Here is a 27,265-nt window from a genome sequence, read left to right as displayed (position 1 = left end):
TGGATTCTAGCAAAAAAAGATCAATCAAGCTACATGGGTGTCTACAGATCGAAAAACGGGAAACCAAATCGAGCATGTTGTGATAGACGGAAGGCATGCTTCCAGTATTTTAGATGTACATACGTACACTCCGAAGGATAAACATCGACTCGCATCACTATATTGATGCAGGCAATATATGACCCCACCTCGGTTCAGCAAAAAAGGGCCGCCAACAATGCAAGGAAAGTTCAACGTCGAAAAGCTGCAAACAAAACAGACGGCCAATGGATTCACCGCTCGACTCTCACACCTACTGTGAGAGAGCCCTCTTCAACAAACCGACATACGCGAGCAGTTGAACCACATTTCCCGCTCGTTACTGGTACGATCAGGAGTGTCAAGAAGCTGCAGAGAAAAATGCTTAAAATGCTGGCCGACAGAAAAAACAATCGAAATTTTTAGCAGATAGTTGGGCGACTAACGGAAGGTTTCAAGACTCCTGTAGGAACAACCATGGCGACCTTGTGACCGATGTCCAGAACGTACTCAAATTATGGAGGGAACACTTTTCGACCCTTTGGAATGGCAGAAGCACTGAAAGAAGATGAACCCGAGTCCCCACTCGATGACGATGGAGTCGGTATCCCAGCGCCTGACTATGACGAGGTACGAATAGCGATTATGCGGATGAAAGGTAACAAAGCTGCTTGAGCTAATCAACTACGATGGCAGGGAGCTAATAAGGTGCATGCCCAACGACTGGAATTTAAGTGCGCTCTGACCAATCCACAAGAAGGGCGACCCCGCCATGCGTGCCAACTACCGCGGGATCAGCCTTCTAAGCATAGGTTACAAGGTCTTATCGAGCGTATTGGGTGAAAAACTGAAGCTCACCGTCAATGAACTGATTGGGCCTTATCAGTGTGGCTTTAGACCTGGCAAATCCACTACAGAGCAGGTATTCACAATACGCCAAATCTTGGAAAAGACCCGTGAGAAAAGGATCGACAATCACCACCTATTTGTCGACTTTAAAGTCGATTTTGACAGCACTAAAAGGAGTTGCCTATACGCCGCTATGTCTGAATTTGGCATCCCCTCAAAACTCATACGGCAGTGTAAAATGACGTCGAGCAATAACACCAGCTCCGTCAGAATTGGGAAAGACCTCTCGGAGCCGTTCGCCACCAAACGGGGTTTCAGACAGGGCGACTCCCTTTTATGTGACTTCTTTCATCTGATGTTGTAGAAGATAATAAGAGCTGCAGAACTGAACCGCTCAGGAACAATTTACTGGTGGTAAACGAGGACAAGACGAAGTATCTCCTGTCATCAAACAAACAGTCAGCACATTCGCGCCTTGGCACCCACGTCACTGTTGACAGTTATAATTTCGAGAAAATAGAGAATTTCGTTTGCTTAGGAACAGTGGCGTAGCCAGGATTTGGCATCGATAACTTAAAGTTGTGATACACAACGGCTAGAGGCGTCGCACTATAGGCAAAACACGACTTTTTTTTTCAAAATCGTAGATCTCTTCTTAGAAAAGATTATCTCTTATAGGAAAACTATAGGGCAGTTACAACAACAATAACTTAACCCTCAAAATACCGTTCAAAACTTAACGTTTTTTTAATTTTGGATTTTGGCTCCCATTCCACTAGAAAACACTACATTTAATACACCATTAGCACTGTTTCTGAAAGACTTATCTTTATTTTATCTTAAGACTCGATTCTTGGGACATTGGATGCTATACCCGAGTGGCCAGATTGGAAAAAGAAAAGCTACCTTTAAACTCTAATAACTCGTAAACTATCAGCTTTCACAAAAAAATTTTTATAACAAAAATGGTTATACTGGTCGATATCTTTACGAAAGTGCATCATTTAACCCTTTAGTGCAGAGTCTGTCATATATGAACGCTTTTTAACCCTTTCAAGGCAGAGGCAAAATGGTTCATGAATTCATTATTTAAATTTAAAAAATTAAATTAATACACCATTTTAATTAATTAGTGTGGAGTCCAATTTTGTTTTGTAGAAGTTTCGTTAGTATACACTTCAGTTTTTACACATTGAATATATCTGCATATTTATATATTTACGCGTATCTATTTACATTTATTTATGTACAAGTCTACAAAATCTTATCACTTATAAAGCGATTTTTAATCTTCGTTGCTTAACACACATTTTTTTAATTACTTCTTGTGTTGTAATCGGCACATCATTATGTACCGCTAACATCTTTAAACCATTCAGCCGCTCCTTAATTGTATAAAAAGAAGGGACAAATAAGATGGTAGCATATTCAAAAATTGAGTAGTCCACTTGCAAAGTGCGCTTTGTAATTTTTTTTTAGATTTTTAGTTTTTCGTGGGTTTCATGTCCACTAATAGCAGAGTGAAAAGTTTTCTATATTCTGAAAAATAAATAGCATGAAATGTTAACTACTCTTGCAAAAGTCGGTATAATACTTATTTATACACTTTCAAATGTTTCCTCTTCGTATGAACTGCAAGAAAACGTGGTAGTTTCGGTGCCTAGTGGAAGAGGTCGCAAAAAAGAAGCAAACCAATCTTCCTAGAGGAGAGAACACGAAAAGCTAAAAAAAGCTAGCTATGTAAAAGTTACTGTTTCAAAACTTGCAATATTAAATTTTTAAATATAAAATTTGCAAATCTACTGTACTGCAATTTTATTTTTTAATGGTATTAGACACTTATTTATCCAAATTTTCAGGTAATAAAAAAAGATACAGTTCGGATGTTACTTGTTGTCGTAGACGTTTTTTTATAATTATAAGCTTTTATTTAACTTGGTCATCCCGCGCAAATCGTGGAAATTTCCAATCGATTTTAAACTAACTTCCCGACAAGTTAGAGACTTGAAATTTTCAGCATAGTTCCAATCACGATGACAATGCAATTTAAAATATAAATGAATTCTCTATATGGTCCAGGGGTCTTGATTCAAAGTCGGTCAAAAATTAGTAAAATTTATGGCTAACAGAGCGTAATTTGCCAAAGAACGTCGAACCAGAGCAAAACTATTTATGGCAAATTCTAGATATCAACCTAGTCTAGATATGAACCTCCTTGTAGGCATCATATCAAGGAGATACAATTAGAAGACTCGAGAAGTTTCCCCGCCAGAAGAACTTTAATATTGCGCCTAAATATATGCCATGCTACAGCGGAAGTGGACGACACGCCATTTCTTTAAATGAAATTAACTGCTGCTATATGTATGTATGTACATATGTATGTTTATACAAAACGTAAGCAAACAACATTTTGCTTGCATAGTCTTCTGTTCTCTTTCATTGCAAGTTGAATTATTTTAATATCTATTGCAAAATTTTGTACATAAAATAAAATAAAACTATTTAATATACAACGCTTTTATAAATGGACTAAAAACTAGAAAATAAAGTAATGTAAAAAAAATATTTTTTTAAAAATAAGCTTTTATTTAACATGTTTAATCAAAGGAATAAAATAAAGTAGTGAAACAAAAGATTTTTTAGCAAGAAAATTTTGTCAAAACTGCACTAAAGTGAATAAAATAAAATAAGTTAAGGTCTCGTTAAAGTTACTAAAAGCCATTTAGTGAAAGCTTGTCGGCGAATTCAGCGTACATGCATAATTGGTTAGGTATGTATGTATTTATATGTATGTATGCAGATATTTAAATGCCGGTTTGCTATTCGCGCGACAAGCTTTTTTAAAAACGAAGTAAATTAGTACAAATTGTTAGTAATTTTCATTAGAGTTTGAATAACTCCTTTCACTTGCTAAAAAATCTTTTGTTTCACTACTTTATTTTATTCCTTTGATTAAACAAGTTAAATAACAGCTTATTTTTAAAAAAATATTTTTTTTACATTACTTTATTTTAATTTATGGTTTACTTTTATAAAATCACATAACGTTGTTTGCAAGTGGACTACTCATATATTCATTAAAAGATAATTTGTCATCCGTCTGAAATAAAAAAAAAATGTAAATCAGAAGAATAAAATAGTATTGTGTTATTAATTCAAAAGTAAATAATTGTAGTTCAATGACGAAGGCGGGGGGATCAATCCCCCCCCTGGCTATGCCACTGCTTAGGAACTAGTATTAACACCGATAATAATGTCAGCATGGAAATCCCAACGCAGAATCACTCTTGCCAACAACTTTGGAATGAGTAGGTAATTCATGAGTAAATTCCTCTCCCGACGTACGAAAACCACACTCTATAAGTCATCATGTCCGTGCTGGTATATGGCCCAGAAGCATGGACAATGCCAACATCCGATGAGGTAGCTCCTGGAGTATTAGAAAGAAAAATTTTGCGGAAGATTTACGGGCCTTAACGCGTTGGCGACGGCGAGTAGCGTAGCCGATGAAACGATGAACAGTATGAGCTTTACAACGACATGGAAATAGTGTAGCGAATTAAAATACAGCGGCTCCACCGCCTTTACCATGTCGTTCGAACGGACACCGACGCTCCAGCTCTGAAAGTTTTGTGACTTTGTTGAACTCGGCCAAAGAAGAAGAGAATAGATCTATAACTTTATTAGTCACACAGTGTTATAATGCCGACGAAATCCTTGACGGTGGTACCGGAAGGGGAACGGTACATGACGGTAGGAAGTTTAGTTTGGGTTAAAGTCTCACACTGACGGGGTTAGGCTTTCGATGCTTCCTCCTCGTAAAATAAACATGCACAGTAAAAAGTTAACTATCTAAATCGACGACTAGTTTTATATCAACTTTTGTGAACTTCTGCTTATGTGGTTTTGGACAACATATTAACCTCTATTGGTTACAATAATTTTAAGCCATAATAAACAATTTTTTAGTAAGTTATTGGTTTTGAAATTTTTTTTTTTGCATAGGCGCCTCCCCTGACTGAACAAAAGCAACATCGAAACTGGGGCGTTGAACATTACTACAGAATCCCATACCATATTCCACTTATCGATATGAACATAACTCATCGTGGGAGTCGTTTTATTAGAAAGAAATCTATGTTTGAAAACTTCAGTGCTTTGTTCCCGAAAGATGAGTAAAACTTCGATAAATGCAAGAAACTTTATTAATTTTATGAAAGCGTTCTCAGGTTTTCCGAAAATAAGAATGCTTCGGAAGTCAAAATGTTGAGAATATGAGCGGATGGTCAGAATTTCAAACACGTTTTTATGCAATTTACGTGGGCGTAATTTTGATATTCGACTACAGTATATTTGTGCGATATTTCTTATTAATCTGGGTCTTTTTAAATGAAATCATGCTTTCGAAGTGCGATTGGTGTGAATGGTCCTTGACCATTGAATATTTATTCTGATATATGTACCTCTTTCTGAAGAGTGTTTAAAAAACATGGAAGATTATATGTAGATAAATAGCTTATGGAAATATTTGTATCTCCCCCGTAAATCTGCCGGTGATATGTACATATAAGTTTTGCACACAATTTTTACATCGATGGTAGCGACAACATGTCAAATCATTTATACCTAAATATGTACATACATATGTACATACGAATGTATATATAAGTGTAATACATACATAAGTGTAATACATACATATACGTGTGTATATTGTTGTTAACTCATTTTACAAATATGTAGCTTCATATCGCAAATTCTTTACTTGAATATTCTTTATTTTTGTCTTTTGCAGGATCTCTACTTAGCGTTGAGCATTAAAACTAAAGCAACAGCTAGAACCTCGAAAGCCACAAACTTCCAAGCCGTTACAACAACCGGTTTAAAACTCTTGGGAAATACTGCTGCGGTATGTAAACTTAGGTTGTATGTTCATTTATAAATTTTAACTGCGCTTAGGTGAAGGAAATTAAAAAAATCAATCCGTTTAGGTATCTTTTAGAATTTCACCAAAAATACCGAATAGTGCAAAGAGCACTACAGAAATTAAGTCATATAAACACCCAGACGAATTAAGACGCGACCACCATGACTGAGACAGGCGCAGTACACGCGAATGTGAAGAAGAAGAGCTCCAAGATAGTTGAAAATCAAAAACTGACGACCTACAGCTTACAGTTGCTGTTCATAGATGGGGTCGAGAATTAGTGTGTTAATGTGGATGTGTTTTTTGGCTTTGGCCATAAAAACAATTTTCCAACCGTTTCGAATTGTGCACAATCAAGAGTCGGGTAGATGATTACTGGAATATGGAAAAATAATAAAAATCCAGACAAAACAGAATACAAACAAAATGCCGAAATGGCAGTCAAAAATATGTGCATAATATTAACCCGATTGCAATGATGTATGGAGAAGTTTAAATCTGCCACAAACACTATTTTTTGGGTTTTAAACAGCTGTGACTTTAATTTAATTTACACTCTAATTAATACTAGGTGGTTCTAAATAAAATTGAAACTGGGCTCGCTTTTGAGGTGGCGGTATAAACTGTATTTTGCGGCAATATTAGCCTTTGCTCATTCGGCACCATTTCGATTTTATGACCTCAAACAATTCTCATCACTTCTTTTCCATGCACATATGATTTGTAAGTTTGTTTGTTTGTATGTACATATGTATCTTTATATGTATAAAATAATACTTTTATGTACACTACAGGCGACACAGTACACAAAGGCACAAGTGTCGCTTAGGGAAAATTGTATTAGTATTAAGCGCCAAATTGTTATTTCTTCTATTGGCGCTGGTCGTTAGCTGGCCTGTGGTGTAAAACGTACACATATTTATGTACCATGTACTTAAGTATGTATGAAAATAGTAAGTGCATACAGCAAGCGCCAGGATGGAGTATTAAAACTGGCCATAAATAAAATGAAGTACTTCGACTACATGATTTCCCTGTTAAGAGCGCAAAATAACAAAAAGGAAAGAAAAATGAAAGTAAGGGCGGAAGCTTAGGGGTACTGATGAATCTAGGTATGCAATAAGTTTAAGAATACCTTGATGATCTTTGTAGATGCATGCATGTATGTATGTATGTATGTATGTATGTATTAGGATTGTTAATCCCGGGATCCCGGATTCACGGACTTTTTAAGGTCTCGAATATCCCGGAATTCTCGGGATTTGTAATTTGCACTGATGGATATAATAGAAACTCCTTTTTTTACCAGAACTGGCTATATATCTTTTTATACCCGAGCGCACTTGTGCACAAGGGTATATTAATTTTGTTCACATAACGGTTGTTTGTAACAGCCAAAACGAATCGAGATAGATATAGACAAATGTATACATAAATGATCAGGATGAAAAAAGAAATCGATTAAGCCATGTCTGTCTGTCCGTCTGTCCGTCCGTCCGTGTACACGATAACTCGAGCAAAAATTGAGATATCTCAACGAAATTTGGTACGTAGGATTCCCTTAATCCAAGGTAGGTTGGTATTGAAAATGGGCGAAATCGGACTTTATCCACGCCCACTTCCCATATAATGGTAATTTTCAGAAATACCAAAACTGCGATATTTTAGTAACTACTGAAGATAATTCACTCAAAATTGATATTTACAATAATTTTTAGACGAAAAAAGAGAATATTATAAATTTTTGGAAAATGGGCGTAGCCACGCCCACTTATGGTTACATGTGTATATCTTGGTAACCGCTGCACCAATTTCTTCCAAACTTGGCACAGTTGTTGGCCTTGGTACAGCATAAAAAATCGCCGAAACATTTTAAAATCGGACAATAACCACGCCCACATCCCATATAACGGTAATTTAGAGAAATACAAAATCTTCGATAAATCAGTAAATATTGAAGCTAATTTATTCAAAATTGATGCTTGCACCAATTCTTTACCAAGAAATACGTTTATGGTAAAATTTTGGAAAATGGGCGTGGCACCGCCCATTTCTGAAATGCTTGAAACTTCAATATTTCGAAATTGAAGGACACTAATTTACTCAAAATTGATACACCCCGGCTTACCATCTAGCGGAAGGTTTCGGAAAGGTGAAAAAACATATATTTAATACTTGCGCCGGGTATTTAATGTTCGGCTCCGCCCGAACTTAGACTTTCTTACTTGTTTTATTTAATAATTAATATTCTTTATAAATGTGTAGCTAATTATACACATAACACCGCGCGATAGTAAATTTTAAACGCAAATATCAATACATTTGCGAAACCATGGATCAAATATACCAAAATTGCATTTTTAGTTTTTCACTCTGACGTCAGTAATTCAAAAATGATTTAAAAAATGCAGAGAAATGTGCTTAGAGAAGAGGAACACTGTAGAATTTAAACAGATTCAAGTTTCTGGCAGTGATCGGACTTCTACCACATTGTGGTATGTCTGCCCCTATTTTGAGCATCTACCACACAAGGTCTTAAATCTACCACATATTCGCGTACCTAGTTTTATTTTTGCTCTACATAATTTTCTTAATTTTAAGAGCAAAAATTGTCCAACACTAAAGACTACATATATGGTAACAAGAATGATATAATACAAGATTCCGAATTCACGGCGGCCATGAAATTTGTCAATTAAAAGTAAACAGAGCCGAATGGGAGGGTAAAATAAACTGTAAAATAGTAAATTTTCTCAATAATAAATTTTTCGACGGGAAACGTGGTTTCATTATGTTAAATTTTAAAATATATGATTTGTAAAAAGAAAGAAGAAGCAATTTCTTCGATTCAAGTTGTTGAAAAGAAATGAATATATAAATCTCGGGATCCCGGGATTGTGACAACGCCATCTCGAAAGTCCCGGGATCGCAAAAAGCTGAAAAATTAACATTCCTAGTACATATGTATGTATATCTCGCGAACATGAGAAGCCGTGGGAGAGCCATGTGTCCAATTTGCGTACCGTCAAGTTTTGAGGTGGCATTGACGCGCGGCGTGTGAGCAATTGTGGTAAATCGGAAGTTAAAGGAGGTAATAAAATTCTGTAATAAAAATCTATGAATGACACATTAAATCAATTGCCAAAAAATCTTAAATAAAGTGACTCTCGTTTGCGATATCTACAAATACTGGTAAATTTATATACGTACATACATATGTGCATATGTATTTTTTTATTCATATATAAACATACACAAAGTGAGTATTTATTTACCTATAAACTTTAGAGTTTGTGATTAAAAAGAGTTCAGCTTTAGTACAATAAATTAAAAGAAATGCCATAAGAATTTTTCTAGAAATACACGTATAAATAAAGTAACATTAACTAAGTCGAAGGACACATCAATAGGCGTTTATATTTTAATCTGGATAGCGAATTTTTTGTAAAACACTTGTCACAGCACTATGGGAAATTTGTAACTTTTTTGGCAAAAAATTATTGTGGTTAAATCAGTAGATGATTAACAAAACAAAAGTATTTTTTATTAATTGTCATATAAACAAAACAAAATATCCTAACCCTTGACGACCGATGAGAAATGGAGAAATCTTTGTGGTAAAAAAATTTTAAAGAGAGAAGCATATATTGGTAGTATCAATCTTATCTATTTACAATTAAAGCCTCATAAATCACAACTCATTATTTGGAAAAATAACAAGAACAAGACCGTACATGTTTTTATGCCTACATAAAGTTGAAAATACAGAAATAACGCGGTCAAAGGTTCGCATTAAATAAGAGCTAAAGGTTAAATTTAATATGGTTATTATAGAACTCAAGACTATTCAATTTCTCCTTTATTTCCAATATTTTGGTTAATTTCTTAATTTGGAAGCGTGTCTACAAGGGTCAAAATATATTTTAGAAAAACACTTTCTTAAGCAGTAACGTAATTCCATTACCTACACTGAGGGAAATGATGCATAGTAAAAATGAATAATTTATATTTGATTATCGTTTAAAAATGTTCGTATTTAAAAATAATATTTTCATACAAAATTTATCACGCACGTTTTTTATTGTTCACATCTGAGTGTACATACGCACCCCAAGCATGCAGAGCGCCGCTCTGAGAGTGCACTCTCCATGCACCATGGCACGCACCCACGATTGAGAGAATACAAAGGTTGCGCCGATCTCGGACCGCTATTCCTCTCTTAATGAATTTGACAGAATCGTTGTTTGCATGACGTCACACTTGTGCAACTTGTTTACGTTTCCCTTGCAACATTTTTTCTTCTTCTTCCATTCTTGCTCACGTTTTGGCATTTCTCTCTCGCAATTGCACCAGTGTGACGTCACTCAAAAGTTATTCTCCAAAATCCTCTCTGATCGGCGCAATCTTATATTCTATCATTCTTGGCACGCACCATGGTGACAACACACACATTCACACATGCATAGTACATACATGTTTATCCGTGCTGTGGTGTTGATGGATATTCAACATTTGAAAGCGGATTTATATGCCTGCGTGTAGCTGAGTGCGCAAGGATGCTTGCCACAAGTTGCTGATATCCGGAGATGGCCGGATTCGAATCCCACATGCAAATATTTATTTTTTTTTTTAGTTTTTGTCTGATTATTCACTTCACGGATACTTTTTCAGTACGAACGCGGTCATTTTAATATGCGCGGAATTGAATTGAATATTTACCAATATACAGTACTTTCGTTGACGTTTATAGTAAGATCAATTACGTTTCTATTTGATTTTAATATTTTTTTTCCTCAGTGTACAAAACAAAAAACGGATTGCATCACAAGCGAAACTGGACTTTTGGTCAGATATTTGGCCCATTGCCCCATGGGTCACAGGAAAAAATGATAATTTCAGGTTGTTTGACATGTAAACGGTTGAGTCAGGTTTTCACTATATGAAAATAACCAAATTTGTCGACATATTTTAGCACAAATTTATCTCGTTTATCCATATCATATTATGGGCAAAAAAACACCCAGATAGCCAATTCGTGAGCGCCTGTACACGACTAAAGACTTATACTGATCGAAATCAGCCGATAATACGCTTTTTAAGCCCATTTGACAATGTGTTTTCCTTTTTTCGACGGCAAATACTATTGAATTTTACATAGTGAAAACAAGCCTTTAGACCACAGCTGGGCAGCGTCTGCCTGACTGGCGACTGCGCTTCGAATTCGCGTATACATACCCTGCAGGGAAAGCTACTAGTTGTGAACTAGAATTCTACCGGTTTGCGTTTCAGCCGAACTAGTTCACGTTCTATCCTTTTTCAATGTTAGCGACTGGTATTTTTAACATTGCGATGTCCTACGAGATGTCAATTGGCAGGCTATGCATCAGCATCTACTAGTATAAATACCAGTAGCATCATACCAGTTGATGAGATAGTCTGCCAATTCATGTCCCGTAAAAAGCATAAGTGTGCCTTTTTGCTCGCGGCGCTCCAGCAGTCACAATGGCCGACAGAGCAAAGCACTCGCGTGGTAAGCCTGAGGTCCCAGGTTCAAATCCTGGCGCAGGGAATTTTTTTTTATTTTATTTTTATTTTTTATAAATTTATTTTTTTGTTTAGGCTTTTTATTGTAATTTTTAAATTTTATCAAAAAATATTTTTGTTTAATTACTTTGTTTTTTGTAGCACAAGCATTTCTTCCTAAATGTTTTTTTGCATTGCAATTAGGTTTTTAAATTTGTTATTTATTTATAAATTGAATAAATTATTTTTACTTACATTTATTTAACTTTAAAAATCTGAACCACCTCCAAGCGGCCTCCAACCTGCGATTTCAGAACCAGAACCAGTATTCTTCACGTGACGCCACAGCCGAGATTTGTAAGAAAAGCAATTAATTGCGTTTTATTTTTGGCTTTGGCAATTCAAAGGCAGATGTCGCTGATCGCCTAAGTTCTTCGAAATTGTCGAACTGGTAGGCACATACTAGTTAATGAACTAGTATTTTTTCTGACTGGTTTGGCTTTTCACTGCAGGGTAAACGCTATACTTGAGAAGGCAGCGAAAGCTTCATTAAACTGCATGACTTCCCTGCAAAAATCACGACTATGCATGCATGTAAAGAGTACTCCCTAAGGGCCAACTAACCACAATTCATATAAAAAATATGGTCCAATTCACATTGCGATGTCCTAGGGCAGGACCATATACTCCAACTCTACATTACATCAGAGTAGCACAACACTACTCCAACATATTAACAACGGCATTGTTGATATATTTTTTCATTTGTATACGCTTTTGTTCTTCTCTTCACAGATGGTTTTTCGCAATTAATAAAAACTAAAAAATAAATAAAAAATAAATAAACAAAAAATTACATGCTTCCTCTGACGGCATTCGAACCCGAACTTGCTGGGAGCTAACAAATAACAGCGAGCACCTCTATACGTTCAGCTACAGCCATGTCAATGTGCTCAACTTAAATCACATTTCGTTAAAACACGAGCAGTGATCGGGTAACAATAAGCTGGTGCCAAGACACGAATTGGTCCGCTACAGCATGACAGACGAAGACGTTTGTAAGTTCTTCAATATACCACAAATAGACTACATGGTCCAACGCTGTTTGCACCTCTGCAATAATTCTTATATGGGTGTTTCCATCGGAAGGTCTACCGCGAAAAAAAATAAGTCATATACATACCTAACGTATCTATTGGCCAATTTGTCTCCTTTTTTAAATACATATATCGTCGTTTAAAGTACAAATCATCGTATCGTGATTCTGCAAAACCGCGTAACTGACATTTGCTTGGCAAAAATTGGATTTGCTCACACAAGCTCATGGCTCAATGCTTATCCATTCGTCCTGAAATATACTAGCCAGAAATGCGACTGCTTTATAAATAAGGGAACCATTTTGAAAATTTGAAATTGAAATGCATTTGAGTGTTTTTACTCTCTAGAAAATAATTTATGCAACCTCACATATTTTTGCGAAAAATGGTTTTGCTATGGGCGCCAGAGACGAGATGTTTTGAAAACCGTCTTTATGATCCGATTTGGTTCGAATTTGCCATATGTATGTAGTTGAAACATAAGAAATCATAGATTTCTAAAACATTTACCCTGAATTGGCGCTGAAGTCAAAATATAACCTCGTTTAAAGTACAAAACTGTGTATCAAGATAGTGCAAATCCGCTATATGAGGTTGCAAATTAGTTTCTAGAAAGTAAAAACACTTATATTTCAAAAAAAAAGAGCCATCCACAATTCACGTAGTTTTGCGATTTTCTAAGAAAATAAAAAATTAACTCCCACTTTTGTCACATAATTTATTATTACTTCAATAAAGAAGGATAACATATGCACTCCATCTTTGGATGGTATGTATGTACGTAACATGTAAAGCTATTAATTTTTTGGACGATATTGGTCAGGATACTAGGACAAGGTTATCAAATAAGTTGGTGGTATGTATGTAAATGTGTAAATTTTAACTTAGTTAAATTCTTTAAGTTGGTGAAAATTGGGATGTAAGATTCCGTCACATTTTACATATGTACATACATACTTTAATCTCTTTCTGATATTGGTTAAGATGCCGAAAGTGTTTGAAACTTTATTTTATAACTTCTGCATACATATATGTACATTTATAATGACGAAACTATTGTATAATTTTAAAACATGGTCTGCGATATTCATTTGCAATTTGGGAAAGGAATATCAAGCGTATCATCTTTATGAAATGCTTCCCACACCATTGCTGAGCCACGTTTTAAGTTTATTTTTGAAAATTTGAGGTGTTCTCTCCTCAAGCCATCCAATAACAATACATTTAAATTAGACTTATATTCATCACAACGGAATCTTAAAAGGTTTGACTTTGAATTAAGAGATATTAAGTTTCCCTAAAATAATAAAAATAAAATAAGTCAATAAAAATAAATAAAAAATAATCCTTGTACTTGCTTTTGTTAAAATGTTTGCATCTGGTGAGCCAAGAAATAGAATATATTTATTACAAAAACATGTTTAGGAATAAAATTGAATTGTTATTTTTTATAGAATCGACATCGGCATCGGTATCTGAAAAAAGTGTAATCGGACGGACTCTAGATATTAAGTATGCAATTGTTTTTTCATCGCCTTTGAAATAGACGTGGCAATTATCTCTGACTGCAATAAACAGTAGATACTGCAAAGTAAAATAAATCGAACAAAAATTTGCTTAACCCTGGGGCATACCCGAATACATTAATACTTCAGAATTAAATTTTTTTTATTCTTACGTTTTTCAAAGAAATATAAAAATTTGTAAATGGTAAACTATTGTTAGTTTAGATATAACTACGTAGTTTAATGCTTAGTTGGTTTGATATAACTTGCCTGATGCTAAATTAATATGCATGTAATGGCTCTTACCTATACATCATAAAAAAAAAATTTTAATAATAATTTTCGGCGAAGCCGAACATTAAATACCGCAGCACACGTACTATATATCGTTTTTTCACCTTTCTGGAAACTACCGTTACTTGGTAAACAAGGGTTGTTTTTCCTATTTCAAACATCTTCGATAATGTGCGCAGTTAAACTTAATGAAGTAATTTAAACGTGTTTCGTAGAAATCGGTAATGCGGTTACGCGGGTAAACTTACGAGGTAATATTTTTTCATTTTCCAAAAAAATCTTGTTTTTGTTAAGAGGTTGTTGTTAGTATCTACTTTGAGTAAATTACCGTCTTTAAAATTCGAAATTTTCGTATTCCTGAAATTTACCGTTATATGAAAAGTGGGCGAAATTTTAGTACATTTTAGAGAATTTCAACATCCTACTTTTGATTTCATTTTCCATGATTATCCTCTAGCTTGGTACAAATTAATGGAACGGTTATCGAGAAACACATATTTGGTCATAAAAAGGAGGTGCTATGCCCATGTTTTAAAATTGGCTCTAATTATATTTCTTGCTGACGAATTATTGAAAAACTAATGTTTATTTAATTTGCTTTACTATTCTCTGATCTATTGCAGATTTCGTATTTCTGTAAATCACCATTATTTGGATTGTTGGCTGGTTATTATCTGATTTAAAAACTTCAATATTTTGCTATGTCTAACCAAAGTAAAAAACTATGCCATGTTTGAGAGAAATTGGTGAAGCGGTTACCGAGATATACCCATGATACCATTGTATATAGTAATTTTGAGTGAACAAGTTTCAGTAGTTACTAAAATTGCATAATATAAGTATATTCGCAAATTACCGTTATATGGGAGGAAAGCGTGGTTATTGCCCAATTTCGCCAATTTGCAATACCAACTTACATTGGGTAATTGGAAAGCCTGAATACCAAATTTCGTTGAGATCCTTCAATTTTTACTCCAATAAGAAGACGGAATATACACTTGTGATCAATTGATAAAGTCAAGTGACATTTTGGCTATTTTTCTTTTGTTTATTTAATGCTTACTTTTTTTATAAAATTTTAGCACTTTACCTAACCAGCTCCAAATACCTAAATCCACATTTCAAACTTCGTACAAAAGTTATGAAAACTCAACCAACTTTAACATTTGCACCCAAAAATTTTAAACTTTTTATTTAGAATTTTTAGATTAATTTTGGGTATAGAGTTTTGTAGCTTATTAAATTTTATTAGGTTAACGTGCAAAATTCAGAACGCTATAAAATCGCGTGGATTTTTAATAATTTGTTTTTGCTGATGGTGCTAGGCATTTTCTCCAACACAAACGAAATTATCGGGCACATTTTATATGGAAGAAAATAAACACCATCGTCAGCCAAAAAAATTATTAAAAATCAACACGATTATCTAGTGTCTTCAAATTTGCACAACTAAAATTTAATGAGCTACAAAACTGCACACCCAAAATTTTTCTAAAAATTCTGAATAAAAAGTTTAAAATTTTCGGTTACAAATGTTAAAGTTTGTTGAAACTTCATAATTTTTGTACGAAGCGTGAAATGTGGATTTATATGGGGCTGGTTAGGTAAAGTGCTAGACTTTAATAGAACAAATATAAACATTAAATAAACAAAAGAAAAATAGCCAAACCTACTCAAAATGTCACTGGTCTTATTCTGCTGACCACAAGGGTATGTCAAAACACGCAGAATTACTTTGTTATTTTGATAAGTTGATGATTTAAAGAATACTGCCTTTTAAAGGTCGCTGGTGGTACAAGTGTACCTGGGTATGCATTCTAGGTGTGGGCGTCACTACCTAGGGGCAGGGGGGGACTCGAGCCCCCCTAACCTTTGAAGTTTACCCTCTATGTAATATACAATACTAAGAAATTGCAGTTGAAAACAAAATTCTTTGCCCGGTAGTAAAAAACATATATGTAGATCACAGTTTCAAACTTTATACAAAATTTAGGAAAATTTAACAAATTTTCAACTTTTTAACCTGAATCTTTACAACATTTTTGAGTACGCAGTTTTCTAGCCCATCTAATGAAGTGCAAGTTTCAACCAGCTAAAAAATCGCGCTGATTTTTGATAATTGTTTTTTTTTAGACTACTTTTGCGGTTTTTTTATATAACATGATTTTTTGAAATTTTGTTGCTAATGGTCTCCCGCATTTTGTTTCAAAAGAAATGCATGCTTATATGGAAAAAGTGCAAAAATCCGTCACAAAATAAATTCGCAGAAATCAACGGTACTTTTTACTTGTTTGAAACTAGCACTTCATTAGACCAAAATTGCTACGCAAAAATGTTCTAAAGAATCAGATTAAAAAGTTGAAATTTCGATGAGAATTTGTGGAATTTTCCTAAATTTTGTATAAAGTTTGTAACAGTGATTTATGTTTTTTTGTCAAAGCTTGTATAGAAAAATAACAAAAAAAATTATCTCGAAAAACATTACGAGTCACGTACTTAGTTTTTCTCTCGGACGTAAGGATTTGTTTTATGAGGACTTTGGAAAAAGGACTTTTAAAAAATATTATTATTTCAAAATTCAGTGCAATGTAGCATAAAGATAAGGGTATCAATATTTATTATATATTGGGTTATATATTTTTTTTTGAAAAAATTATTGCTTGAGGACTAATATATGTACGTACGACCACATCATCGAATTTCGTCCTGCAAACTTAATTAACTTGATCAAATTTATTAAAAGCGTATTTTCAATACCTATCCGTCCTTGTAAACCAGACATTTATTGTTTTTAAATTTCCTCTTTCATTTAGTACCCATATTGTTTTAAATAATTTTTTGAATTAATCATATCTTTAAAATTTCAAGGTCATTTAAAAAAAAATCCTGACGTAATGTGAAAAAATAAAATCGAAGTTTTACTATATTCGGCCCATAATTTCCTGAGTATATCGATTGTTTCGTGTGTTCTGATTTTTTTTTTGTTTTTGTGGCACAGTATTTCATGAAAGCAAAAAATAAAAATAGTTGGCATCACTTTATTTTTTAAACACCTAGGACATCACTAACATTTATAAATATTATATTTTTGAAATGAACGATACAAAATTTGCCGGTATACATATTTAAAAATTTTTAGAATCAGTGGTTGAAATTTTATACTGAAAGGGTTAAGAAAGCTTCAGTTTAAAAGTGTGATACTAAATGCCTTTCACCATAACTGGCGGCAATTTTCTTGGTTATCAAGCCTCTAGCAGTACAAGATTAATTGTTGTCTTTGACGAAGTTCTTTAAATAAATCTTCAACTAAATACTGAAGTATATTTACGAATATTATATGCTTAAATTTAATTCCTTAATTTTAGTAAGCGTTTCTTTATTGCATTCACCCGAATTTCGAGGGTTACTACTAGTTTTACTAAATTGTCAGTTTAATTTCTTATAAAATTTACCTTTAGGTTTTTGCATCTTAAGCATTCATCGAAAATTTGTTTTAGAGAATCAATGTTAAATAATTGCAGAAACGATTAACCGATTTGATGCTTTTTAAATAATTTTTGTAAAGCAAATCGGCAAGTACATATCGTTCCTCGCATGCCAGAAATATGAATGTGTAAAAATTAAAATTTTGGGAATCAAGTTTGAAAGCTATACCCGGTAGTAAAATGTGCCTTACAATCGCACTTAGCTCTGCGGTGTACAACTTGCACAATTCAAAGGTCGTTTAGCACACTAAGGCCTAAATTCACAGTACAAAAATCTGTAGTTAACTGCCGATTCTGAGTTAACTACACAATTTGAATTTGGCCCTAAGAAGGGTAAAACCTTGGCTGCGCTCCATAATGGCGAAACTCGACACAGATACAGATAACAGATCAATTAAGCACCAGAGGTAATAAGTGACATATAACGTTTGCAGTATCACCGACGACATATAAAATTGTTATTCAAAAACAAGTAAGAGCAATGCTGTCTACGGCTATACTGAAGGCTTCATACCTTTCATGAACATCAGAAAATTTTACTTTAACAGATTACTGCATTTGAAATTAGTTTTTTGGGAACTAAACAAAATTTTTATATTCACATCATACATGCTTAGATAGAGGAGTTACATATATTAAAAAATCATATCTAAACAATCAGAGGTATGGAAGATATACCTTTTAAAGCACCAGTCGAATTGGTTTTCAATGGTGTGTGTGTAAACCGGTAACATAATTTATTGGTTTTAGCTGCCTACATAAAGAAGTTATATCGCAATTGTTTTGCTGAATTTTTTGTACAGGAAGGGTTAAGAAAGCTTCAGTTAAAAGTGTCATACTTTCACCATATATGGCGCCATTTTTCAGTGATTATTGCGTTTCAGATTACGACTAATAAAAGCTCTTGGACAGATATAGTCTAACTATACCTTAAAGATGAATGTTTTCTCACGGCCCACTGTACGAAGCTTTGATTAGAGTAACGTCATTTAAGAACTTAAAAATTATCCTGGGTTAACAGGTCTCTAGCAATACAAGATTAATTGTTATCTTTCACGAAGTTCTTTAAATAAATTTTGAAGTATTATGTTTTATTATACACTTAAATTTAAATTATTAATATAAGTAAGCATTTATTTGCAGCACTCACCCGAATTTCGGGGGATTACTACCACATAGTTTTAATAAATTGTCAGTTTAGTTTCTTATAAAATTTACCTATAGGTTTATGCATCCTTAAGCTACCATGGAAAATTTATTTTAGAGAATCAATGTGAAATAACTGCAAAAACGATTAACCGGTTTGGCGAGCAACCGAGGCGTCTGCTTTTTAAACAATTTTTGTAAAACATATCGGTAAGTTCATATCGTCCCCGATGCCAGAAACATGAATATTAGGCTGGGTCGATTTTATATGGAGGAAAATAAAAGGCATTTGACTCTATTGTAATAGTAATATTATGATATCTTAGGTCTAAGCCAATTGTTATTGGCCACGAAAGATTAATTTAAAACTTATCTTTAGCCCGCGCAGTTGAATCATAGTGTATGCATTTGAAAATGAAACTTTGGCTTGCAATATCTATGGAATGCGTTAATTGTTATAAACAGGACGATATATAAAATTAAGGGTTATTAAATTAGTATCTCACGCTCATTTATCATTTTTCAATAAGTTTACAAGTTTTTAAGATATGTATTAAGATAAAAGGTACAAAAACTATTATTTTCCCTTATGAATTTTCAATTCTTCATTACTTCAGCAACCCTGTGAAAAATACAAAAAAGTGAGACGAGATTTATTTCAAACGTTTTAATGTTTTCGAATGTTTATATGATATGTATTAAAAGGTCCATGGACTTGGTCACGCCGATTTGGTCAGTTTTCAAGATTGCGGTGAATGAAGTCAAACATGTATTGTCAAAGATTTGATAAGTTAATAGTAGTTTCAAGCATACAAGTATTTACATAAGTTAACATAATAAAATTAGGGTGGGAAACACCCATTTTAAGTCCATTTATGCAGTCTTGAAAATTGGTGCGGAATGGTTTCATTAGTCACCGAAAAAGCACGTTTTTCGCCGTTTCTAAATTTGCCGTTATATGAAAGTAAGGGACGTGCAATAAGTGTTTAGATATACATAAATATTTCGGTTAATTTCATTATGTGAAAAAGTGACTGTAGGTAAATGCAATAATCTTTAACATATCCTGGGAAATCCTTTTGAGGACTTTCCAATTGGACGATATTGCTTTGCATTTAGCTTAAACGAAAAAAGTCACTCTCTGGCACACTTTTCTGTAGTACGGTTATTTCATTTAAAAGTTATTTATACAATTGAAGAGAAATTTTTTAAGAAAAAAACTGGAGATCCACTAAAGTTTTTCCATACAACTTAAGTAAATGTTACTCGATCGGTACGTAATAATTACCAAATTGAAGGCGAGACTTGCTGTTACTGATTTCTGATAATAATATCATGAAAATCGTTCAGATTATAAACAAATTATTTTAAAATAAAAAAAATGTTGGACAAAATTTTTTGTCATTTTCCTATATTAGCAATTTTTGTATTATATGCATAAACATAATTAAACTAATTAGTGTTTCTATAAGTTGTGCCTGTTCAGTGTTTCCGTACTCATTTGCATAGACAAAGTTTTTCCACGATGATGGAAAATAATGGCTTTTCTATTAGAACTACCCAAACTATAGCTAACATTAAAAAAATTATTAGAATATTTAGAACCAGCGACCTAAATGCACGCCAGCAATATTAATACTGTTCTTTGCATCTTTTGATTATAGGCCAGTGCAATTATCAAGAGAAAGATTAAAATTTGATTGAAAACAGATAACTTTGAGATTAACGATAAGCTAAAGGGCTGCGAGAAATGATATTTGACTTTATCTTTTAACGTTTTAGAGTTAACGGATTCATTATCTAATAAAATGTACCAAACCTTTTTACCACTATTATTAAGGGATTTGAGAAAAATTAGATTTTCGACCCGCCCTAATGAATATGTAAAGATGAAAATTTGGGAAACCAAGTTTGAAGATTTTTTTACCAGACTTAACTCTGCATTCGTGTAATTGACAATGTGAAATATGTGGTTTACGTGCACGCATGACATTCTGGGTTTTGGTATAACATAGAGTATCCAAAGGTTACTCTACCTACTATACTAAATTTAAATTTTGCTATTAGTTAAGATTGTATTTTCAAATGGAATCATTTAGTTTACACATATATATGTATTACTAAATATTCTGCAATTCGGTTTTTACTGGTTGCGAGGCTAAACTACTCAATTAATCTCGCAAGTGCGTTTTTATTAATCTCAGTTTAGAAACACTACGTTAACTATTTGCGACAGTCACTAGTATAGTTAAAAGATTACGCAGCGATATCCAATGATTTGTGCATTTTGATAAAGTTGAATGCTTTGCTGTCTTCGAGATACGTCGGTTTTTTACTTAAAATTTCCTCGCACAACAAATTTCCATCGATATCAGACATAAAGTTGACCGGAATAGAGAACAACGTCGCAATAGTTCTTTGTTTTGATTTCTGTTTATGTTAAACTAGAGCTTCCAAAGAACAGACAAATTTTGCATCTGTTGAAATCTTTCCTTCATAGATAAAAACACTGAGTCCAAACGAGCACTAAAAAACTCTATATTAAACTCTTTACCCGGTCTACGTTTAATGCGCCTATATCGTGTTGGTGGTTTGAAAAATGGCTGCGTGTCCAGATTCGCGCGCAGGGCTATGTTTATATGAAAGCGTTAGTTGCTGAGTTACATTTTTATTAGAACAACAGCTGAGTTACTGCGCTATTGAGTTACACTCACGTCTACAAGCGACAGAAAGTGAATGCACTGAATTTAGTTTTTCTTTCGATTATAAAAGTAGAAATTAAAATTATATAAGTGCCTAAGAGAAACCTATGCGCGAGCCGACCCTTAAATTCCGGTGCCCCGGCAAGGACCGACGGGTCGCCCTACCCTAAAGCCGGCACTGAACATCGAGATGCATATGGTTAAGTGCATTTTGTTGTCGCCCTTTCATCATCTCTCTCTTCCAAACAATAACAATACATTCTTATTATTTTTTGACATTTACAACTACAGTTATCAGTGGGATTCGCTTTGTTCTCTTATTTTTTGAACACAAAACTCTTCATTTTTTGCTGTTTCTTTGTTGAATGTGCATTGAACTTTTTATAACTAAAAAAATAATTTTACGACATTTCTCCGAAGAAGACAGGCGTTGATCTCTGATCACACAAAATTCGTGACTACTTTATCGGAGGTGGAAATCATTGTAACCTTATTTTTTTTTTGTTTTTATTCTTTTGTAAGCAATGATAGTCAGTGCATTTTGTTGACAGGATATGAGTTGCACTTGCGGCGGCAGTCGGCCACTTTCACCTGTTGTAGTGGTGATGGCAATGGCCACTTGACAGTTACCTAACTATGAAACAGAAAATGGTTGCGTGAATAGGGAAAAGGTAGAAAACCGGTTGAATATTTGAAAATGTTTATCATAAGGCCATTTTGATGACTTCATTACCGTCGGCTGCTAATTTTTCCAGCAATCCACGGTAGTCGGCGCACTTCTGGGTATCATTGCTTGCTTGTTTTATTTATATGTGTGTATGTACCTACATATATGTGTAGACATGTACATGTTCTAGGGAGCTCCACAAGCACTGCATAAATGTACCCAGTGGGAAAATGTATTGTACAGTAATCGAAAAAATAATCAGTAAAACGGCCGTTTCACATTCGAAAATGCATTATTTTTCTCACTGCGATGTCTTAGGAAAAGTGGGGCATTTAATTTGGCATTACCAGTAATGCAGGAATAAATGCGATTTAATATGAATTTTTTGCGACTTTTTAGATACATGAGAATGCCGACTACATATTGAACAGTAATAGAATCTAGAACTCATAAGAAATACACTACATTATATATCACGCATATAATGCATTACTACTCTTCCACTGGGTATCTATGCAAGCCATCAATTTTCATTTGAAGCACTGTATCTCTCCTTTTATCGCATAATAAAACAAGTGCTACATTGGCAAAAGGTTTTGGCCTACGAACGAGTGCCACACGACAGGCAAAATAACAAAACTGAAGTAGAATAAAATTGAAGTAAAACAAAAGTGAGATAGAACAAAACTTAGTAGAACTATGCAAGGTGAGCTTAGATAAGGTCTAACCCATGATAAAAAAATAAGAAGGTAGAACCGCTGAGATGTATTTTTCAAATTCTTAACGTTTGCAAGCAATTCAATTTTAAAATTTTACACACATTCTCATTTTCAATCTCAAACAACAATTTTTAACAATTCCTTTTTTAGTGTGTTTATTGTTCAACTCACTGCACAGCTTCAGTTAGTGTAGACTTAATTTAACGTAACTCATCATTGAGATCTCTTCATTATATTCACTGAGCCAAAAGTACAATGGTTTTTTCAACCAAGTTATTGTTTGGTTTTTTCATGGTTACTACACCGATTGTAAGAAATGTAATTCTAGTTCCACATTTGAAAACAAATTCGCATGTCTGGTGCTTGCTGTTATTTATTGTCGCCCAGCAGGCTCGAGTACGAATGCCGTCAGCGGCAACACGTAATTTTACTTTTTTTTCTGTTTTTGGTTGTTATTAACTACGAAAAAGCATCTGTGAAGTACAGAATCCAATCAAACGACGAAGAAACTTGATTCAAGTTGAACAGAGATGCTTGATGTTATTTGCTAACTTTCAAATTCCGTCAGAGGCAACACGCTAAAATGACGATTATAACTTTTGTTTTGTATCTCCGAATTATGAAAAAGCTTCTGGGAAGTGCACAACATAAGCGAATTCAAACGAAAAAATCAACAACGACAGCTTGGTTAATGCAAACAAAAGAGTGGTTAATATTACCAAATCATTGTTGATAATATCAAGCAAGGCATTGTTAATACTTATTAACCACAATGATTCATTTTCAAGTTTGAATTTGGTAATATTAACCAATTTTTGTTTGATTTTTTGCTCAGTGTAAGCATCAACAATAAATATGTAATGCCTACGAAGTTCTTTTAAAAAGACATTGAGTTTCAGAAATTCCAACTTGGTTAAAAAAAACCATTGTGCTTTTGGCTCAGTGTATAAATCAAACTATGCTCTGAGTAGACCAATTACCAAATACCTTTTTGTCCTAATTGAGTTTAATGCTTTTGATAATAATAACTGTATAGATTTTTCGTTTAGACGCTCTGTTTTTAAGAATTTGTTATTATCCTATGTTTAGTAATATGTATATGTTAAGTTTTTTAGGGGCCAGTTTTTCAGTGGCAGTTTAAACTTAGATTACGTAAACTGAATTTAAATTGCACAGCTGGCTGGCATCTGATTGGCTAATCTTAGTTTAAACCAGCCAGCTCGGTCGTTTAAACTAAGTATAAACACAGCCGTTCACTGAAAAATTGGCCCTTAGGACCTAAATAGCTAGTCACTAGGAAGATATCAGCCGTCATCGATTCGCCAATTCTCTGCTTCTAGCTTCTATGTTTGAGTTCCGGTCGCTTAAAGAAGAATTTTGCATGTGAAAGCAACAACAAAGTTAGATAGCACTGATAGACGTTAGCGAGTTTGGTTGTACCTCATTGAATTCGTTCGTTCCGCCACTCGCTAACTGTTGGCGAATCGATGACGGCTATCGTTTCATTTACTTAATAAAGGAAATACAAATTCGATCTCGCTGGCCGCTAAGTGTTTGGTATATCTACGGACACCAGATTTCTGTAGACAAAAATCGGGACATTTCTAAAGCATCAAATCCGAATACACAATTTTGTTTTTAGAATAAAAAGATATAACATCTTTTAATACAGTTTTATTTAAAACAAAAGAAAGAGAAAAAAACAATTGAAAAACGATCGCAAAACTGTATATACACAGTATATTATTCATATCCACGAATTTTTTGAGGTCACATTAGTATGGTTTGATGGAAAAAAAAACTTAATAATTATAAAAACCTTAAAAAGAATTAGCAAGAATGACTGCAATAGACTGCAATATAGCGAGAATAAAACATAACCGTAGATCATGGAAAACGGGGATGTTATGTTTATCACTCCCTTACAACTATTCTATGTTCTTTGTGATAACGAACGCGCTACTACGTTTATCCGAAAAATGGTTTTTGGCCGAATTAAGTTGCCAGGGGCTAAAACATTCTGAGCAGCGTATTATTGTTCCTTAATCCTCCTTACCTAAATATGAACTGGTATAAAATTTGAACGTCTATGATTTTTGGTTTGACCGTTATGAAATGTTGCCTATAAACGTTTACAAAGTTTCTTACCAAAAACCAAAAACATTTGTCAAGGTTTGATGTTTTTATTTCATTATATTTTTTATATTTTATAACCTAACCCTTTGGTAAAAAAAATATAATTTATTATTTGCATTTTTTCAAATTTGCAGAACCACTTTAAGCAACATTTATGTAACACTAGTAGTTAAAACAAAAAGGTGCTGAAAAATAATTGGGACTATAATTGTAGCAATAGGTTCAGCTTTTTGCCTTCACAACATTCTAAGGAACAAATAATCCAAACAACAAGATTTAAAAATCACAATGCCAATGTTGCCTATAAGCAAGATCTGTACTCAAAGGGTTAATAAAGAAAAAACTGAAAATCGGGATTTAATCGGTACAAATATCTAAAAGCGGGACACTTAAAAATATTCAGCGTGACAATCGTGACTTAAAATCGGTACGAATGGTCACCGTAGGTATATCTCACTTTCATATAAACTCTCTCAATTTGCGCCGATACCAGGATCGTGCGAACGATAATATATTTTCGAAGTACATATTTGAATTCTGCATGTACATGCATACATATGTACATACATGTCTACATTGTAGATTCAAGTTTTCCTAAATGGTTTTATTTTTGTCAACAAAAATATCTCGCTGCTTCAGTGCATATTCGCTAAAGGCTTATGCTTTTTGATTTTGTCTTGTTTTGCTATCTTAAGTAGAAAATAAATTTGTTTGTATTCACACATGTATGTATGTAAATGGAAATAGCTGTTTATTTAGCATTATTGTCGTGACTGTTTTCTCGCTTGGCTGAACTACGGTTTTCTTTTTTTCCTTCGAATGTGGCTGTTACCTTGGTTGGATGAATCCATACGTATGTACATACATACATATGGCCATACATATACTTATATATGTTGCCTAATGAAATTCCAGCAACGCCTCAAAAACTGTTGAGGCACGCATCACGTAATCAACGCCGCTCAGACGGCGTGCATTGGGTAATAAAATGTTAAATTTATATTTCAATTAATAATATCATCGGCGAATGGAACATAGCAGTGGAGCGATTGGTGAAGTGCAGAAACAACAATAAAGCCTACCTGCTTGAATTGAATGCAAGATACCTTGGCACGGCCAACTGAAAAAACAAAACCATTCATTCGTAAAATACCTCTATACAAGAAAATACAAACAGATATCGGACATCAGGCAACAAATCAAGCATTTTAATGCATTCAATTCGCTTCGTCTGGAGTGGAACTCGTCGAATAAACTTGGTTCGTCATTGTTGATCGTTTTTTGTATTGTTGGTGTCGCGGTTTGGAAGTTGAGATAGTCTTTGCTGGAAATGCACATGCTTTTAACGTTTTTCTGTCAGTTTATGTAGATTAATATTTTCTAAATGCTAAATGCTTGGTTGCCAAGAAGCAATTACCTACATACATTATCCTATCGAAATTTATTTAGTCGTAAATTTTATTCGGAATTTTTTTAAGAATTCATCGACCTGCATTTTAATGCTTGTGATCTCTAAGGACTAATTGATACAGCTTTGTCTTTTACGTCTGCAAATGCATAGACGCACTGATATGTATGTATGTATATAGATTCACATTTACATACATATGTATATTCGCAAACATCTCTCATTGTCTGAAATTAGACCATGTGTAGGGCTGCCAGACGTCCCGGTTTGCCCGGACATGTCCCGTATTTCGTTTAAGTCTCCCGGTTTTCAATTTGATTGCACAAATTTGAATAAAAGTTCAAAAATGACTACAGTAAGAGAAAAAACGCTTTGTAATATTAAGAAAAATGTTATGAATTCACTAAGGGTAATAACGCATAGTACTTAAACATGAATCTATATATTAATACGCTAACATAAATTTTGTCTCCGTTCGTTTGGCTATTCTACCGAACCGATTTCAAAACCAAGAACACCGTTGGAAAGGCATTTTTCCGTAGATGAGCAGAGTTTTTATGGTTTCACAATTGGTTGAAAATTACGGCCAAAATAAACATTTTCGAATTGTGTATACATGTTGCTGCAACATGTTCAATTTGACATGTTTCGCCTGTTGTTTCACTACACATTTGAAATTAAGCTTTGAAATAAAGATTGTTGATGATACTATTTAAAATCACCCCTGGTGACTTGCCAATTCTGACATTTATATTTTTCATATTTTACTCGCAACCAACTTCACTT

Source organism: Rhagoletis pomonella, unplaced genomic scaffold (genome assembly GCF_013731165.1).
Source record: "Rhagoletis pomonella isolate Grant_MI unplaced genomic scaffold, Rhpom_1.0 Rhpom_scaffold_00004, whole genome shotgun sequence".
Classification (NCBI taxonomy): domain Eukaryota; kingdom Metazoa; phylum Arthropoda; class Insecta; order Diptera; family Tephritidae; genus Rhagoletis; species Rhagoletis pomonella.
The sequence above is the reverse complement of the archived record's forward strand: the minus strand, read 5'-3'. Positions refer to the sequence as shown.